A 20,026-nucleotide genomic window follows, 5' to 3' on the forward strand; every position below is an offset into this window, starting at 1 on the left:
AGATGGCAGAACCTAGCTGACACCTTACCTTCAGATAAGCTAGGAATACAATTCTTAAAATCCCAAATAAATATGGCTTTTTATGCATTTTGCCAGAGAGAAATCAGAAGACAAACGTCTGGTCACATTGCATAGGGACAGTACATTTTTTTATGATAATACAGAACTTTGAAGAATCTGCAAAAGATGGATAAAAACCCACTTCCAAAATATATAAATGTCAACAACAGCAGGCAAACATGTTCCAATACTGTGTTCATTTGATACTAACTTTTTTGAAGCTTTCAGGTTAGGGTTTCTGGAGAAGACATGTATACATACATACAAGAAACTATTGAAAAGCTAGAAAAGAAACTACATACTGTGTGTGTGGGGGGGAAAGTATTATATAGGATCAAGCCGCAACATTTATTTACTCTTCTTTCTCAACACTTGACGTGTTCCTGCATCATTAAATCTTGGCAAAAGCGTAACTTTAAAAAATAAATCTGATTGAACCTGCTGAGTAGTTCCTCAATTATCTTTTACAAGATGAAAAAGATGGTAAAAGAAACATTAAAAAATGTAAGCGCATAGAAAACAAATATACCTTTCTTGCAATTTCTACTCCCTAAAACAAGAAAGAGAGATGCTTTGGAAAGAATAATGTCCTTTTTAGGCATGAGTAACCTACTGTCAAGAAAACTAAAAGGAAATTTACAAAAATGTCAGTGTGTTACTGGAAGATGAGTCTTTTCAACTCGTAAAGTATCCAGTGGAATTATCTCTGTCTGAATGAAAAGCAAGCCAACAAATGTTACGAAATTCCCAAGTTTAAGCTCCAACCAAGGGATACAGAGGAAACAGAGCTTCCAACAGTTCTATGGGACTTTTTGAACCGTTGCTGACACAACACCCTCAACAATGTCAAAATAAGTATAGGAGACTGGGAGGGGGTCTGATGGCTCAGTGGTTAAAGAAGCTGAGCTTGTCAACTGGAAAGCTGACAGCCCAGGTTTGAGACCGGAGCTCTTCGTGATGGGGTGAGCTCCCATTACTTGCTCTAGCTCCTGCCCACAGAGCAGTCTGAAAGTATGCAAATGCAAGCAGATAAATAGATACTACTTTGGCAAGAAGGTTATAACGTTCAGTCGTGCTGGCCACATGACTACGGAAGTGCCTTCAGACAATGCTGGCACCCTCAGCTAAGAAACGGCGAGGAGCACTGCCCCCTCGTGTCGGGTATGACTGGGCAGCGGAAACCTTTACTTTTATAGGAGCCTGGAATGTTAAAAGTTGAAAATAAAGTAGCATGTAATATAATGGGAAAATATGGACTCCATATACAGAATGATGGAAAAGGCAGAGTTCTGCCAGGAAAATACTAAGTTTGTAACAGATACCTCATTTCAGCAACCTAAAAGACATTGCTGCGTGGACAATCACCCAAATTAAATTGACTGTATATTCTTCAAGAAAAGATGGAAACGTTCTATTCTGTCGGCAAAGCCAAGAACGAGGGCTGATTGCTCAAGCCCCTTCTTGCAGTGAAACTAAAGAACACAAATAAAATCATCAAACCAACAAGGTTTGTCTTCAGTAATGTATGATAGGATTATGCAGTGGTGCTACAGCATATAGTTTTAATGGATTAGAATGGATAAATAGAATGCCTGAACAGTTCTGGGCTAAAATCTATGACATCATTAAAGACAAGGCAAAGATATCCAAAATTACAGGGGGGGAAAAGGCCACAGAGGGAGAGAAAACTGTACCCCATTAAACGCTGAGTTCCAGATAAGATCAAGAAGAGATAAGGAAATGTATCCAAATAATCAGTGCAGAGAAATCAAGGAAAATGACATAAAGGGAAGCTCATGAGGTTTATTTAAGAATGTTACAGGAATCGTGAGAATTTTTAATGCAAAGAGGGACATAAAAATAGGGTAAAGAAGGCAAAAATCTGTCGGAAAAAGAAAAGGCAAACATGAGATGTTTCAAATACACAAATGTACAAAAAGGGTTTCTATTAAAATATACCCAGACATTGGGCAAAATAAGTTTAATGGGCCCTGGAAAATACTGCTAACAAAGCTGTAACTCTTGCTGAAATACCGGCACAAATCTTTAAAACCTTGCAAGATGATGGAGTCAACGTGCTAAGCAGGCATGACAAACATAGCACAGGGCCATGGGACTGCAAAAAATAAACACAGGTTCTGTTACCAGGAGAGAATGATCCAACTACCAAACAACCTGTTTATCTCATTTGTTATAAGATAACACTTCAGAGTGTGCATCCAGGTTTCAACAATGCACAGGCCAAGAGCTCTCCAGGCTGGATTCAGAAGAGGCATATCAACATGAAATCACATTGCTAACACCCAGTGGATAATGGGGGGGGGGGAGAATCTATTTTTGCTTTATGGATTTTAGAAATGCTTTTGACTGTGTAGAATGTAAACCGCACATACTGTGGATAACCCTTAAAAGCATGGGCGTACCAGCTTATATCAGCATGTTAAAGAATTTATATGAAGACCAAGGGAAGAAAAAACAAAACAGAATATGGAGCAACTTTTCAAAATTGGGGAAACAATGGACCAAGTTTAATTAATTGGAATTAAAATTGCTTGGAGACACATTAACGGCCTCAGATACCACTTGGATACCTGGAAGTCAGAAAGACTTAAAGAATCTGTTATTAAAGATGAAAGAGTGCAAAAGCTGGTCAATATTAATACTAAAATTTATATTTTACATATACATATTTTAATTTTATAACATTAATAACAAACATTTTAAAATGTCAGCTGGCAAGGCCAACCCAATGCAAACAGGGAGCGAAGAAACTGAAGTAATGACAGGCTTTATTTTCCAGGACTGAAAAATCAACAAGGATGGTGACCATCATTTTAAAATAAAGAAAAGTGAGTCTGCTACCTGGGAAAATGACTCTGACAAACCTGGACAAAATATTAAAGGGCAGAGACATCCTACTGACATCAAAGGTACCACTTTTCAAGGCTATGCTTTTTCCAGTTTTATCATATGGTTGTAAAAGCTTGGAGCATCAGAACAGCTGAATGAATTTTTTAAAAAAAAACAATGATGCCATTGAATTTTTATCCTAGAAAAAAAAACAGCTGATAATATCTTGAACTGTAAGAAGATCCAACAATTCAGTACCCAATAAAGGAAAACTCGTGGAAACATCAATGATGAGGCTAAAGCCTAAATATTTTGGAGCCTTTATGTTCGAAAGCGAGAGTCAACGGAAAGGACCCTGATGCTTGGGAGAAATGGAAAGTGATTGAGAAGAGAACCAATAGGAGACAAGGTGGCTGAATACTACTGTTGTATGGGAACCTAAACAAAAACAGCTACTCAAAGAGCAAGCTATTGCCCACCAGATCACAGAGAGCCAGAGGTTACTGAACAATATGAAACAACGATAAAATAACAATGAACAAAACAACCATTCTTTCTTTTTTCTCTCTCAATAATCTATTTAACAGAATAACAGAGTTGGAAGGGACCTTGGAAGTCTTCTTGTCAAGGATTCCTCAACTCCTGGGCTGCAGACCCGGACTGAACCGCAGTCTGTTCAAAACCGGGCTGCACAAGTGGCGGGTGAGCACGTGTGTGCACGCAGCTCCACTTGCATGAGCAAAGCGCCACTCGTGTAAGCAAAGTTGTGCAAATGGAGCTGTGCACATGCCTGTTGCTCACAAAAAAACATCTCCTCCCCCCCACCCAGCAGGCTGCCAAGCTGGAAAGGTTGGAGGGCGCTGTTCTAGTCTAACCCCCCTGCTCAAGCAGGGGTTGGCAACCTTGGTTCTGTTATGACTCGTGGACTTCAACTCCCAGAATTCCTCAGCCAGCTATAAAAGAGCCAAGGTTGCTTACCCCTGCCCTATACCATTTCAGACAAGTGGCAGTCCAATTTCTTTTTAAACATCTCCACTGAAATCCAATCAATCAATCAATCAATCAATTGGAATAGAGCTGGAAGGGACCTTGGAGGTCATCTATTCCAACCTCCTGCTCAGGCAGCAAACCCTAGACCATTTCAGACAAATGGCTGTCCAGTCTCTTCTTAAAAGCCTCCAGTGATGGAGCACCCACAATGTCTGCAGGCAAGCCGTTCCACTGGTTAATTGTTCTCGTTCTTAGGAAATTTCTTTTCGTCTCCATCCATTGCTTCTTGTTCTGCCTTCAGGACCTTTGGAAAACAAGTTGACCCCTTCATTTTTGTGGCAGCCCCTCAAATATTGGAACACCGCTACCGTGTCTCCCCCCTAGTCTTTCTTTTCTCTAGACTGGACATACCCAATTCTTGCAATCGTTCTTCGTATGTTTTAGCCAGGCCCCTAATCATCTGTGTTGGTTTTTATAATAATTATACTAATAAATATATTCATAATGATTTATGCTTTTACTTATGATTTATAAACATTATGTATAAATACTAGTTCCAACATCTCTGCTCTTTATTCAGAACCAAATTCTCTCTTATCCTTTGCAGTAGACCGAAACACCATTAGCCCAACCCCACCCTTTGTAGAAGAAGCAGACAGATTTATTTGTTTGTTTGTTTTTAATATGCTATGCCATTCCAATAGTATCAACCAACAAACAGGGAATCCGATATCAACTTCACTTTGAATGCTTCCTTCCGAGTCTAAACCAGGCAAGTTACTCCTCTGCTGATGTTACCTGTTTTGTTTTGTTGGCCAACCCACACAAAAAAAAGAATGTGCAAAATATCTATTCTCTTAATTCTTTGCCAAATAAAAAATGCATAGTTACAAGCACTCCCTTTCCCCAAAAAGAAGAGAATTCAAGGGTCGCAACTGCTTTTTCTTTGGAAGGCAGGGTCAGGGGGCGTATTGACAAGTTTAGGATTTATTTACAAATATAGAGATTGAGATAGCTGGAGACAAGAATAAATGCAAAAGCGCCAGATGGTTAGGAGAATGAAATGGAATACTGTAAGCAGAAAGGATCCATGTTTTAGAGAGAGAGTTTAAAACATGGAAATTTTGAATTGGTAGAGTCGTCCTGCCCATCACATGGATCAACCTCTTTGGTTCAAGCTAGTCTATAACTGGATGATGATTTCTTTCTGTAGAATAATATTTTAAAGATGCCAGGTGCAGTTTTTCAAGCCAGCTGAGTGGAGGGATCTCTAAATGTTGAGTTAAAATCCATCTTTCTCTGTGCTACAATGCAAAGGCTCGTTTACTCAAACCCAGAGAATTTATTTGGAGAGAAAAGTGGGGGAGGGGTGATGATAGAGTGGAAAAGTTTGGTTCCTGTTTAGATTTTACTGAACTATCTAAATCATTTAATTGTTGATCTTAAGAAAAAAAGAAAGAAAGAAAGAAAGAAAGAAAGAAAGAAAGAAAGAAAGAAAGAAAGAAAGAAAGAAAGAAAGAAAGAAAGGCACGCAGAGAGCCCATTGTGTCTTCAAATATTCTCTAGAAATGGACTTAATATTCCTTTACTGCTTTATTGTAGTTTCCCTTATGATCAAAATTAGCAAGAAACTTGCATAAAGGAGAACAATAATTGCTCAACGAGCATCTCATTTGTAATTTATTGGTTTCTATTATTGCGAGTCACCATGGCAACGCCTCGCATCCAGGGCGATGAGAGAGATGTTAGATATGAACTGACGGAGCTCGCTGAGTCCCAGCAAATGCAGATGCACAGTTTTATCAGTAATTTTCATGAAAATAATATGTGAGGAGTTAATGAGATGGAAAGCTGTCCTGTGGCTATTGTGATTTTTTTTTTCTAAATGTTGATCTAATTAGAATGCATCGGTCAGGAAAAGTAATGAGGATTTAGAGCTTCACAAAGATGCGAGGATCATATCAGAAAATTAACACGAGTCTTTGGAAAATAATCAGCCCCTCAGAGAGGCAGAGAAATGACACTCCTTCCCCTTCCCTGACATTTGGAGAAGGAATTTGTCTTCTGCGGAAAGGAATGAGTGACTGCACTTTCTTTTTCTTCTGCGGCTGGCTGGCTGCTGGGATGACACATTGCACGAACTGTCGGAGGGGAGACGGGGCGTAAGCTTTGGATAAAATTAGTTTGATGTTGCCAGCTTCTGCTGAGGTGATGTGCTGGGAGGCTGGCGGGAGAGATCCCATTTCACGTAACTCAAGAACTAACGCTGGAGCCTATTTTTGGACTGACATTTGAAGAATGCAGGCCCAGCCAGAGCAAGCCAATAAGCCAGGACAAAAAAAAATCAAGGGTTTGAAGCAGGATTCATTTGATTTTTAATCCAGTACGGACAACCGAATTATATCTGTGTCTGTTCCATTAAGTAATCTTCGACTTACAATCACAACTGGGCCCAAAATTTTCCTTGCTTAAGCAAGACCGTTATTGAGGGTTTTATTATTATTATTATTATTATTATTATTATTATTATTATTATTATTATTATTATTATTATTATTATTATTATTATTATTATTATTATTATTTTATGACTTTCTTTGCCACAGTTGAGGGACGCGGTGGCTCAGTGGGTTAGGACGCTGAGCTTGTCAATCAGAAGGTCGGCAGTTTGGCGGGTCGAATCCTGAGTGCCGCGTAACAGAGTGAGTGCCTGTTACTCGTCCTAGCTTCTGCCAACCTAGCAGTTCGAAAGCACGTAAAAAATGCAAGTAGAAAAATAGGGACCGCTACGGTGGGAAGGTAACAGCGTTCCATGCGCCTTTGGCGTCTAGTCATGCCGGCCACATGACCACGGAGACGTCCTCGGACAAGCACTGGCTCTTCGGCTTTGAAACGGAGATGAGCACCGGCCCCTAGAGTCGGAAACGACTAGCACGCATGTGCGGGGGAACCTTTACCTTCACCTTTACCTTGCCACAGTTGTTAAGTGAATTGTGCAGCTGTTAAGCAAATCTGGCCACCCACGGTCACCAGCTGGCCTTGTGCCTGAGGCAGGACCAGAACTTAAGGTCTCCCAGTTCCTAGTCTGGTGACTTAACCAGTACCCCAAATTTTGATCCTCCTTTCCTGCTTATCTTATTGGGAGGATTCAGTGGGAGAGTTTTGGAAGCCCTAGGTTTTCCACCTCTAATTTAATCACTCCACTTACTGGCTGATCCTGTTACCTAACCGTTTTTATCCATGGGGGGAAGAAATTGAATCAGAAACTTTCTGTCTATGCACTCTGCCTGTTTCCTATAGAACTCATCCATCCACATAGGTGATCACGTTAACTGGGTGGCAGACAGGAAGCTCCCCAAAACTAAGAAAACGTTCGGCTTTTACTGCACTGACTGGCAGTAGAGTTTTAACAATGAAGTCTCCAGCTCTACCTGAAGGTAGCTTGGATTAAAGCTAGGAGTTTTCCACACAGCCCACAAGTTCAGACTGGGCTAGCTAGCCTGGTACTTCCACTCTGGAGATCTGATGCATGTGGGCCCTGGCTCCTCTCCTTGCCCCCGAGTTGGTCTTTCTTCACTTCCTGGAGAACAAATCAATCATCTGAATTCTGAAGGACAGATGGCCATGGATCCAAATATCTTTCTCCTAGTTCCAAACATTGTATAATAGGCTGGCATTCCACCATTGTAATGTAAGACGGGGAAAACTTGTTGAGTGCTATTTCCTTATGGTGCAGGATCCCTGCACATGTTGGGCAGGTCCAAAAGCATTGATCTTTCTGGAATGTCTAGCTTGACACATTGCTGTTGGACTGCATTCATTCATCCTTGACTCTCAGGGTGAGATCATAAATATGGGTCAGAGTAGGGGAGAGAGAAGGAGGGAAAGAGGGACAGGCAATGCATCTGGTCTAAAATGAGACACAGAGGAATTACCTGTGTTCTCCAGACTTCATTGCAAAGGCCGGAGGGCAGCTTATATCTCCTAAGCATATAGTTCTGGTCACCATGATATAAGAAAAAGATGCTGAGACCCTAGAAAGGGTGCAGAGAAGATAAACAAAGATGATAAAGGGTCTGGAGTCTAAATCATATGACAAACAGTTGAAGGAGCTAGTTATGTCTAGCCCAGGGGTAGGCACCCTCGGCTCTTTTATGACTCATGGACTTCAACTCCCAGAATTCCTGAGTCAGCATAGCTGTCTCAGGAATTCTGGGAGTTGAAGTCCATGAGTCATAAAAGAGCCGAGGTTGCCTACCCCTGGTCTAGCCTATCTGTTATGTATCCAAGTCATCTGCATAGCAACAGCCACCAGGGGGCGTTGGCCTGGATGGTTTTGGCGGGAAACCTAGTTTTGGCGGGAAACCTAGGGCCAACCCCATTGGCTGGTCGCCTACCTGGCTGGGTATTTAAGGAGGTCAGGTAGCCCTTGTTCCAGCAGTATGCTACCCCCCCAATAAAGAGCTGAATACGTACTCCGGCTGGCGTCTCTTCCTTGCGTCGGACCCACTACATTACACTATCAAAGAGAAGGATTAGGGAGCACACGATAACCGTCTTCCAGGACTTGAGAGATTGTCACAGAGAAGTGGGGCTTGACTTATTCTCCAAAGCACTAGAAGGCACAACAAGAGGTAATGGGTGGAACCTTGTTAAAGAGAGATTCAACCTAGAATTAGGAGGAAACTTCTGACAGTGAGAACAATTAATCAATGGAATAGCTCACTTCCCAGAGTTGTGCGTGCTCCATGATTGGAGGTTTTCAAAAATAGATTAGGATGGTGTAAAGTCTCCTGCCTTGAGCAAGGGGATAATAATAACAATAATAATAATAATGGAAGGGACCTTGGATGTCATCTAGTCCAACCCCCTGCTCAGGCAGGAAACCCTATACTATGTGTAGTTTAACGAAGAGAAGGGTGAGGGGTGACATGATAGCAGTGTTCCAATATCTCAGGGGCTGCCACAAAGAAGAGGGAGTCAACCTATTCTACAAAGCAGCTGAAAGCAGGACAAGAAGCAACGGATGGAAACTAGTCAAGGAGAGAAGCAACCTAGAACTAAGGAGAAATTTCCTGACAGTTAGAACAACTAACCAGTGGAACAACCTGCCTCCAGAAGTGGTGAATGCTCCAACATTGGAAGTTTTTAAGAAGAGACTGGCCAGCCATTTGTCTGAAATGGTATAGGGTTTCCTGCCTGAGCAGGGGGTTGGACTAGATGACCTCCAAGTTCCCTTCCAACTTCTTCTTCTTCTTCTTATTATTATTATTATTATTATTATTATTATTATTATTATTATTATTATTATTATTATTATTATTATTATTATTATTATTATTATTATTATTATTATTATTATTATTATTCAGACAAGGGGCTGTCCAGTCTCTTCTTAAAAACTTCCAGTGTTGGAGCATTCACAGCTTCTGGAGGCAACTCGTTCCACTGATTAATTGTTCTAACTGTCAGGAAGTTTCTCCTTAGTTCTAGGTTGCTTTTCTCTTTGGTCAGTTTCCATCCATTGCTTCTTGTCCTGCCTTCAGGCACTTTGGAGAATAGTTTGACTCCCTCTTCTTTGTGGCAGCCCCTGAGATACTGGAACACTGCTATCATGTCAACCCTGGTCCTTCTCTTCATTAAACTAGGGTTGGAGCAGAACACCTCTGAGGTCCCTGTGATTCTATGTTCCAAACAAACTTGCCAGTTTTTCCTCTCTCATTTTCCTGGCAGAGCTCCTATGCTTTTAAGAGATACAAGAAAATAAAAGCAGAAGAACATTTTTTCCGAATGGCTAAGCTATCTTATGGAATCAGAGTTTCCCATGCTGTCTGCTATATAATTTTCAAATGTGCAGGAGCCATACCCAAGGAAAAAGCTGGAAGATCTCAGCAGACCCCATTCAGTTCAATTCAGTCCTTTGACTTTCATCCAAAATAAGACTCAGGTCATTTCTTTTTTATCTACACATGTAAAGGATTTTCCTGCATTTATCCTGCAAGTGTAACGTGTTGATCTTTCTATTTGTTAATGGGAAACGCAAAACCACTTACAAAATCCAAACAGTATTTGCTGTTGATGGAACTTGTTTACCTACTATCCAACTTTTCCAAAGTTGTCAGCTAAAATTAATCTTCATTTGCACGATATAATACTGTACTATATAATACCTTCCTCTGACTTACAAGAGGCTTAGGGTTTTTTCATTAAGCCTGGAGGCAGATCAAGGTAACTGTGACCAACAGAATGATAGAACATATAAATGATGGCACCAGCCAACACAGAGGGCCATTTTGCTTTGGCTGGGCATAGCTGGATAACTTATCCCACAAACCACAGTTAAGAAAACCAGCTGTAACCCAATATACAGTATGAGCGTGGCCAAAAGCGATCAATTCTCCTGGGAGAGAATCGAATCATTTGAGCAGAGTTGGAAATCTCAAAACTTATGGAAATGTGTACAATAATGCCGGCTGCAAAGAGCATTTTACATTGTGTCTTTCTATTTGGAACTGATTCCCAATCGTTTCATAGTTCCGTAAGGTTTTACGTTCTCGTTCCAACTGAGATGGAGATTTTTTTTTCTTAAAACAATATTAGTTTTCATTGTAGTATAAATAGGCGTTTTGTCTAAAGATCAGGGCTGGGTTGAGCATGACGTCAGAGGCAATGTAGCCATGTCATGCTAGGAGGAGCCTGCTGGTCTTAATCGGAGCCCCGTGCATTGTGCAGTGCTATGTGTACTGTTCACACACTGGTGCGCTTATCATTACACTACAGCAGGGCACCTTGTGTTGGCTGCATCTCCTTCTTACTGCCAATTTTCTGCCTGCTCTAAAAATAAACAAGCCAAAAGTATCCTGTTCTTGCAGAAAGCATAGAAGAGGAATTTGACCTTTGCAAATTCCACTGCAAGCTGATCGGAGCAACATTTGAATCAGAACATCTCTATCTGTTGGAGATTGCCCTTCCGCCATTTATTCTGGGGCAGCTCTCAGCTTCCCAAGCAGTTCTACCGGCATTTTAAAATACGGTAATAATAATAATTTTGGGTAAAACAGGTTTGGAATCACACGTTCACAAATGCACGTGTCTCTTTCTCAAAGAAAACTGCTGCGGTCCATTCCAAAATGGAATGGGGTGATTTTACACAGTCCCAAGAAATCCCAGTTCCATGCTCTCAAATGCTGTGTGCAGAATCAGCCTCTTAGCGCAGAATTCAGTAAAAAAATATTCCTTGGCTTATTCCACAGGATGTTTTTAAACTTACTGAGCCATTTCATGTTTTCAGGCATGTTATCCCTCATCCTATTTGGCCTTCAGCTCTTGTGCTCAGCTACAAATGCTCTTTTTACAGGCTCTTGCAATAGGTAGAGCAGTGAAGAGAGGGTTCCCCTAATCACCGCAAGGTGGGCGTGGCTGTGTCTATAGGTTGAACCGTGACATCAAAATAATGCTTCATGCGTCATGATGCCGTTCTGCAAATCGGCAAATTGCTTACATTCTGCCGCAAGTGGCTCAGGCGTGTTGTTTGCAACATTTGCATGATGGTATCATGAAGCACACAACGTCACTTTCCTTCTCGCCTTACTGCAGACCGCGATATCAGTTTGTCAAAAATATATTTTAGGGTTTCCTTTGAAGCCATATGGTATCCAATCCAGTGGGTAGCAGACATAAAGCAGAAATGTGGGTGGCATTCCAACTTCTGACTGCCATTTGTCTGAAATGGTATAGGGTTTCCTGCCTGAGCAGGGGGGTGGACTAGAAGACCTCCAAGGTCCCTTCCAACTCTGTTATTCTAATTATAATTCTAATTATTTAATTCTTATTCTTATTAGTCTTAGTCTATTCTGTTCTGTTCTACTGTACTCTACTCTATTCTATTCTATTCTATTCTATTCTATTCTATTCTATTCTAATCATGGCTGGTACTTAGGTTTGTGCACATTTCCCCTAGATGATGACATCATCATCATCATCATCATCATCATCATCATCATCATCATCATCATTATTATTATTATTATTATTATTATTATTATTATTATTATTTCATTTGAAACCTTGAATAGAGTTCCCATTTCAACCATTCTATGCTTTCTATTCCAATTTTCCAATGAATGTGGGAAGGCTGAGAAAGAAACCACAATCAGAAGTGTCACCAAGGTTGATTGTGGCAATGCTGGCAGTCATTGTACTGCATTCACGTTAAAAGTATTATTTGTCAGATTTATATTCCTGAGATTCTTCCAGCACACACAGCGATCCCCGTTCCAGTGTTTTGTCCACAACAACAACGATGCGCAGTGTCTCACAGAGAGAGCAGTTCCTCCCAAGTCTCCCAAGAGAACATTTGTGGTAGAACTTGATTCTATGTGCCACTAACAAAAACCCTCCTATACCTTTCTAGTACATGTAATAATCTTGCCTTATAGATACTGTCAAGAGTGCAATATTGGAACAAATTATTTTCTAGGATATTTCTTTCTGTCTTCTTGTATGATGCTATGCAGAAGAGTTTCTGAGCTGTGGGAAGCCTACGGATCATGTTCAAAGTACTCTGTGCTCTAGCCATGAAGACTCTCAAAGCAAATGCTCATAATATCAGGGGGAGAGACTTGGCTGAGGTTGCCTTAACCACTCACATAGGTTTGTGCCTTGTACGTCCATATTACTGGCTGCTCTCCATTAACTTCCTAATAGCAACATGTGGCAATTTAGCTTCGTGGTTGACTTTGGCTTGATTTTTTTTCTCAATTTCTGTCATTTAAACTCCCAGTGCTGATGAGGTCGCTGGGCATTTGATCATTAAAGTTAGGAAATGTTAATTATTTCCTATCAAAACTGCATGACCTTTTAGAGTTATTCCCAGTCATGAACACTGAACAAGCGCTTGGAATAATGAGAAACACAGACGCTCTTGAGGGATCAGCTGTTCCAAATACAATTCCACTCTACAATTATTACCATACGACGACTGCTACTTCTCCTCTTTTTCTTTCCCTCGTTTCTTCTGCTAGCACTGCTCATCTGTTGCAATTGCATGGCAATTAAAAGTAGGAATTATTAATAATTCTTATGGCATATATAGAATTTAGTGGCAGAGGAGTGTTGGGGGACCCCATGAAAAGATGCAGCATGTAGTTAAAGAGCTTTACAGTATCTGAAGGGCTGTCACAGGGGAAAGGGTGTGGATTTCATTCTCTATAGCGTCCAAGTGAAAGCTTCATAGAGAGAGACCCAGTGGTGGGATTCAAATTCCTGAACAACTGGTTCCCTGCATGGATGCCACTTCCAGAAGTCTGTTCTGGGTCTGGGCCTCTGAGGCCCAGAACGGACTTCCGGAAGTGGCATCAACGCACTTCCGGTGAGCCGTCCTGGGCCTGGGAGGCCTACTCAGCTCAGAATAGACTTCCGGAAGTGGGCGAAAAAGGGCTAGGGCTGGTTCAGCCGGTTCGCTAAAGTCAACAAAAAAAATTAACTACTGGTGCGAACCAGCTGAATCCCACCACTGAAGAGACCCAAACTCAAAATGAGGAAATTCCTGAACATGCATGTTCTTAAACATTGGAACCCCTGCCTTCCAAAGTCATGGGTCTGGTAGTTTTCAAACCAAGTTTGGATAGCCAGTTGTCTGGGATGATTTGAGGATTCCTCTTTCGAGTCTGGGATTGGACTAGAAGACTTCCATAATCAAACCTGATGATTCTGTGGTGCTATAAATCCCCAAGGCTGCTGATGAGATTAGTGAAGGAATGAAAGTGTTTGCCCCAAAGGTACTTTTTCAATGTTCAGTTCTGAACTGAAGAAGCTTCTTGAACGAGAAGCGAAATGTCTTCAAGGAAAAACAAAGTCTGGCTGCCTTTTGAAAAACCACCTTTGAGACAACCATGACCTGGATAATTGAGAATCTCCACAGACCTTTATGAAAGCATTTATGTCTTTCTTTTTTCTGTAGAGAAGCAAATCCTGGGTAACTCACAGCATGCCTCTTTTTGATACATTTTTGCAAGGCAACCTGTGATTTGTTCTTTACGTCTTTCGAGAGGGAAGATTACATTCTGACACATCTTACACTATAAAAGATATCGACTGAAGGCAAGTCAAGTGGACCGTAGTCCAGGAAACAAATTTGTTACAGCATAATCAATTTGTTATTCTTTAAGAGGTGACATGACTGTTTGTTGTCTTTTTGTCACTGTTCAGTTCGGGCATTAATTCTCCAAATAGATATAGCGATCCGATGGAATGAAGTCATTGGCACTTTGCCAGGCTTCAGTCTCGGTCATCCCATTGGATTCAGGAGCCAGTAATTGCAGCTGATTTTACGTTATTGATTAGCCCAAACTCCTGAATTGAAATAGGTGATTGGGAGGGAGAAAACTGAATAATAGCCTTAATCGGGATTCAGTGTTATGTGACGTGTTTACTAGATGAATGTGTACATGTTTGTCTACGCATGTCTGTGTGAAATATCACATACTTCTCAGTAGCGATCTTTTTTAATAGTTATATAACAATTATATTCTATATCGTTGTTATAAAATGTTGAAGTATACACAGAAAAAGAAAATTATTTTTGTTGTTGCTGGCGTTGTTGGTACTCAGACTTTATAGTGGGATTCTTACAGATAACTTTAAATTCCAAATTGAGTTTATTATTGCATGATTAAGGTGGGAAAGGGATGAGGATATCTGAACTTGTGAGCAGAATATGTTAATTTGCCTCGTTGGCATAGATACGTATTTTAGAGAGAATTTCCTTTTTTAAAAGTTTGATAAAAATGTTGATTTTAGACATGACTTTCTGGCTGCTGAACTGAATTTTTCTTGCATCAATTTATTAAGTTACCATGAGTTTTATGGGGAGGAAGAACGGACAGATGTCTTTTTCAGAAGCCTTTCAAGGTTATGACACTGATCCTAGAGTTTGCTGGTCTTGCACTAAAGTTTGGTGGGAAAATATGCCATTAACTCGAAAGAGATGCTCTAGGTTTGAATTTCATCAGTGAGAACTCAGTCTTAGCCCTGGACTATTTACATTAATTCACTGGTGCCCTGTTTTCACACTGAAGATGGTGTGGAATTATTTTAATTGATTAGAAACACATTCATCGTTTTATTTACATTCTTGAATCCCACGTCTCTTTGTAAACATCCCAAAGCTATCCTCCCATCTGCATAACTCATCTGAATGCAGTAATGATGAGGACAGAGCAGCTTTGCTGCCTCAATGAACTGGAGACAGGTTGTGCCAAATTATCAATCTTCTGCCCTTGGACTTTCATCCTAAAGGCAATAAAAGTAGGATTTGTCTCAATTTAGGGATAGTGGTGATGAAAACTAAGATGAAAACCTAGCACTAAAGAAAAATTCCCTGACAGTGAGAACTATCAACCAGTGGTACAGCTTTCCTTCAGAGGTTGTGGGTGCTCCATCACTGGAGGCGTTTAAGAAGAGACTAGACAGCCTCTGTCTGAAATGGAATAGAGTCTCCTGCTTGAGCAGAGGGTTAGACTAGAAGACCTTCAAGGTCCCTTCCTACACTGATTTCTATCCTACCCTACCCTACCCTACTCTACTCTACTCTAAAGTCCCTCGCATAACAGGAAAAGGAAAAGAACTACATCTCAGAGAAAGTGGCTAGGAGCACTGAAAAGTCAAGGTTTTTCTTCCATGACATATACTGTATGTTTTAAGGAAGAAGACTGAGTGAGGAAGTGAAATTTGTCATGGTTTAGAATTTATCCCAGGAGCTTGAAATAGAAGAAACATCATCTGCACTCTTAGTGATGTTGACCCCCACCCCACCCCCACCCCCACCCCCATCCCATCCCCTGGAAAATGATGCAGCAGGATAAAAATCTCACTTTGGTGCCAAAATTGTTGAAGGCAGCTTGTTAATGTTTTTTTCCCCTCAAGTTGTTAATTACTAGGATTCATGTTACAGGGAGAGAGAGAGAGAGAAAAGGAGGAGGAGGAGGAGGAGGAGGAGGAGGAGGAGGAGGAGGAGGAGGAGGAGGAGGAGGAGGAGGAGGAGGAGAAGAAGAAGAAGAAGAAGAAGAAGAAGAAGAAGAAGAAGAAGAAGAAGAAGAAGAAGAAGAAGAAGAAGAAGAAGAAGAAGAAGAAGAAGAAGAAATAGTCTTGGAAAAAGAAGAGAGTGCAGAGTGCAACCTCAACGCCAACGCCAGGGAACCAGGATTCTCTCTTCCCCTCTGCAGTTATACAAATTGGGCAGTTTTTACTCTGCCACATGTAAAATACTAGGCTGGAAGGAAAGGCATGCAAGTATGGAATAAAATATTTAATTGAACTTCACATTCCCCGCTGGAGTTATGGATCTGGATAGACACATGTACTTTCTTCCCTCTTTCTCACACTGCCTGGTGTGATTCTAAGGATGGCTCTAGAGAGAAAAAGAAAGATCCTTAGATGGTGGTGAAGCCATACAAGGAAAAGAGCTGGTTACCTTCTACTCACTGTGCAGAAGAAGAATCTTCAAGATATAGGCTTCTGGTCCTTTCTTGACTGAAATCAAGAAAGGCTTTTTAGATTGAGCCCAAGGAGATGGTTACTACTACACTCAAAAATAATGATTAAAAATATGGAAACATCAAGTTAAACATCTTCATAATTGGATAGAACCACTCCAGGAGTTGCCTGGAGTTTTGAAGAAGTGGACGGCTTGGAGATGTTTAAATAGACTGCACACTGGTTCAGCTAGAACTAAAGACCCCATGGAAAAAATGGGATTTTCTATCAGAGGAGAAGGAACTTTACTGCAAATGTGGCACTATTCAAGCAACTATCCGTCTTTTACAATGCCCCCTGGGGCTGGCATGCACACAGAATGACTTGTTGCTTGGAAATATCCCTGCCATCAGTGTGGCCGAGAATTAACTCAATTTGCTTTCATTAAATTTTTTAATCTTTTCAATTTTAAATTAATAATTTTCCCTTCTCTAGTTCCTGCATTTCTGATACGAGGTGAGATCCTTTCCAATAACACGCTTATGTATTTCAAAGAATAAATCTTCCAAAGATGTGCTCATAAGTCACAAAGAGCTTCATGCACAATTCCTTTTCTCCAGGCAAGGAGTCCTCCCAACAGCCCAAGTGACTCTTTTTCCATCACTGCAGCCTTTTTCAACCAGGGTTCCCTGTACATTGCTGGACCACATTTAATGCAGCATGTCCCCTTCTGAGATATGACAGAGCTCATAATACAGCAGCATCTGGTCTTTAGGAAAGATTGCAGCAGTGGAAAATTTTGACCCCCTCCCGATGCCTTGAACCTCAATTGTCATCAGTCTCGTGAGCAAAGGAGCTAGCAAGAGATGCTGAAAATTGTCACATAGCATCTTCCTCATGGTTGAGGGAGCCAGTCCTCCATTAGGAGAATAAGAGAATAACCAAAGAGTTGGAGGTCATCTAGTCCAACCCCCTGCTCAGGCAGGGAAATCCTATACCATTTCAGACAAACTGCTGTCCAATCTCTTATTAAAAACCTCCAACTTCTGGAGGCAAGTCATTCCACTGATTAATTATTCTAAGTGTCTCAGTACATTTCTTAGTTCTAGGCTGGTTCTCTTCTACTCGTAGATTGTCTTGGAGAAATGGATCTTAGATTATAACTCAAAGATAATTCATCCCTTGAATGACAAAGTTATTGTCTCGCATATGCAAATACAGTAGCTGTAGTAGCTAACCTCTAAGTGGTAATCTTTATTGAATATGCAGCTAGCAGGCTTAATATAAGCAATAGACATCTAAGTTATTCCCACAGTTTAAAAATCCTTTGCGTTAGGAAATGCTAAGGCAGCTTGAAAGCACCCAGACTTTCAAAGACTTTCCTGTTTTTGAAGTTTTATATTTGGTTTCCATGAAAAACTGAATAGGCACGACTGTCTACTCATTCACTGAATTTTAAATTCATTCTGGAGATGTATTCACACTGATATCTAAAATATGAGTGCTACTTTCCTTATTAAGGAACAACAGAAAATGATATAAAACACTAAAGGTTTTACTTTGGGAATGGCTTCTTTAAGATTGGCAAAACTCCTGCAGAAAATAGTCATTTTTGATGTTTTGCTCCAAGAAAAATACCCCAGCTATTTGGAAGTTCTATGTAATCAAAAATAGATGCTTCTCATCATAAGAAAGGATTTAAAAGACTCCTGGATGCATGTTTTGTTTGCACTTACACTGCTTCATGGTTTCATTTTCATTCTGCAGACATTTTAAAGATCAGGTGCTTTTTGGAAAAAACACCTTTGGGACAGTTATTTAGATTGTGTTTTGTTTGTTTTTTTAGATTTTTACCGCACCTTTTTTTCATATTCAACTCAAGGCAATGAACATACCTAATACTCTTACCTACTCCTATTTTCCCCACTCAGCCAGCTCTCATTTGTAAGGCAGGATTAGAACTTACCATCTCCTGGTTTCTAGGCCAGCAGCTTAACAACTATAGCAAACCAGCTCTCAGCTTCTAAATTATTTTTAATAGATTTGCAGAAGTTTCTGATTTGCAATTGCCTAACAATTCTTCTCCAGTTTAACTACTGAAAAAGTATTGCTGGAAAAAAGACCAGAAAGAGATCTCTGTATGAAAGACTTTGCAAGTTAAGGTTCTTATACCGATAACAAAATCCTAGGCTGAATACATGTTAACAGACAACTTAACCATTGTTGATGCATGTGGGGTCACTAGCTATTATATTGCCTCTGACCCAATGGATGGACTTCAGGCTATTTGTGATAAAAATAACAAGCACCAAATAGATTCCTACAGCCAACCTACTGATAATGTCTGAAATAAATCAAAGTCATAATTGCAAGTAGGTTTCTTAAGCAGTGAATGTGGAAAGCATCAAAACTCCCATTTTGTTAATGGCAAGCCAAGATGTAATTTCTTAAATATCAGCACAGCCACAAGGCTCCAACTCTTCAGAATAGCAAGCCAGGATGGAAATAAAATGTTGTCTGCCCAATAATACATTAGTGAATATTACGAAGCAATAAGAAATTAGAAATTCAGCCCAACAGTGTTTCTGCTGAATTGCTTGCATATACATTTGCATTTTTCTGGATGCTGGAATGTTGTTTATTATATGTTGATAAGCATCCTCAAGAAAGGAATATTAGCTGTATGGATTTATTTAGATAAGGCAAATATGTAATGAGCAATGAAAAGTATTAATTGCATGCTGACCTGTTATCCCTCAAAATTGCAAGACTGTCTTCCTTAATAATTGAGTATTTCTGTTCTGCATCTATTCTGCTTTGGGGCTTTTCCACTGTTGCATACTGATAATGCCACCAGCTCATGGAAAAGAATGTCTCACTATAAATTTAGTTTGCCTTGGCAAAAGGCATGTCTTGCTGGCAAGGCTAGTGACAGCCAAGAAGAGCAGATGGCTTGTATGAAGTATTCAACAAGCCTGAAGGCTGAATTGCCAAAGTCATATTGTGGGGGCTCCACTGAAATCCAAGTAATCAGAACTTTCTAAGAAGTTGAATGACTGATTGTGTATCAGGAAACCCAGCTTTTAAACAAGCATGCAGCAGATCCCACCGTTCACATTCTATTTTTCCATCTATACAGATAGTCTTCAACTTATGACTGATCTCAAAATTTCTGTTGCTAAGCAAGGGGGTCATAAACGGTCTTAACTCACTTTTTTCTAGTACCCTTGTAACTCTGGCCACTAAATGAGCTGTTGTAAGTCAAGAACTACCTGTATTTTATTTTCAAACATTTTTATCCCAGCTATGCATTGATAACACCGACAGCCAAATATTTTGAGCTTGTAAAAGTGTGTGGCTTTTCAAGTTCTCTCTTACCCGCTTTCCTTCTTTTACCTAGATGTATTTAATTTCCAAACTTACGACATTCCCCAAATGCACAATCATTTTGAGTTGAGAATTGCATCACAAAACTGGAGTGGGGACTGTGCAAACTCCAAAGGATAATGGGGTCCTGATTTGCGTGGGTATCTGAGTAGGCTGCTTCCGGAGGCAGCTGTGGCTTTATCAAGAAAAAGTGAGTGGATCTTGTCTAAGGATTGGATAAGATGTTTTTTTTTTTTTGCTTCTTATAAGTTATCAAATAAGCACT

At 40.3% G+C, this 20,026-nt stretch overlaps 1 protein-coding gene across 1 annotated transcript in view; it reads left to right on the forward strand.

Moving 5' to 3' along the window:
- The window catches only part of PKNOX2 (PBX/knotted 1 homeobox 2), a 235,591-nt gene that overhangs the window by 191,039 nt on the left and 24,526 nt on the right, over nt 1–20,026 (forward strand). The window lies entirely within an intron of this gene.

Source organism: Vipera berus (assembly GCF_964194415.1).
Source record: "Vipera berus genome assembly, chromosome: 8".
Classification (NCBI taxonomy): Eukaryota; Metazoa; Chordata; class Lepidosauria; order Squamata; family Viperidae; genus Vipera; species Vipera berus.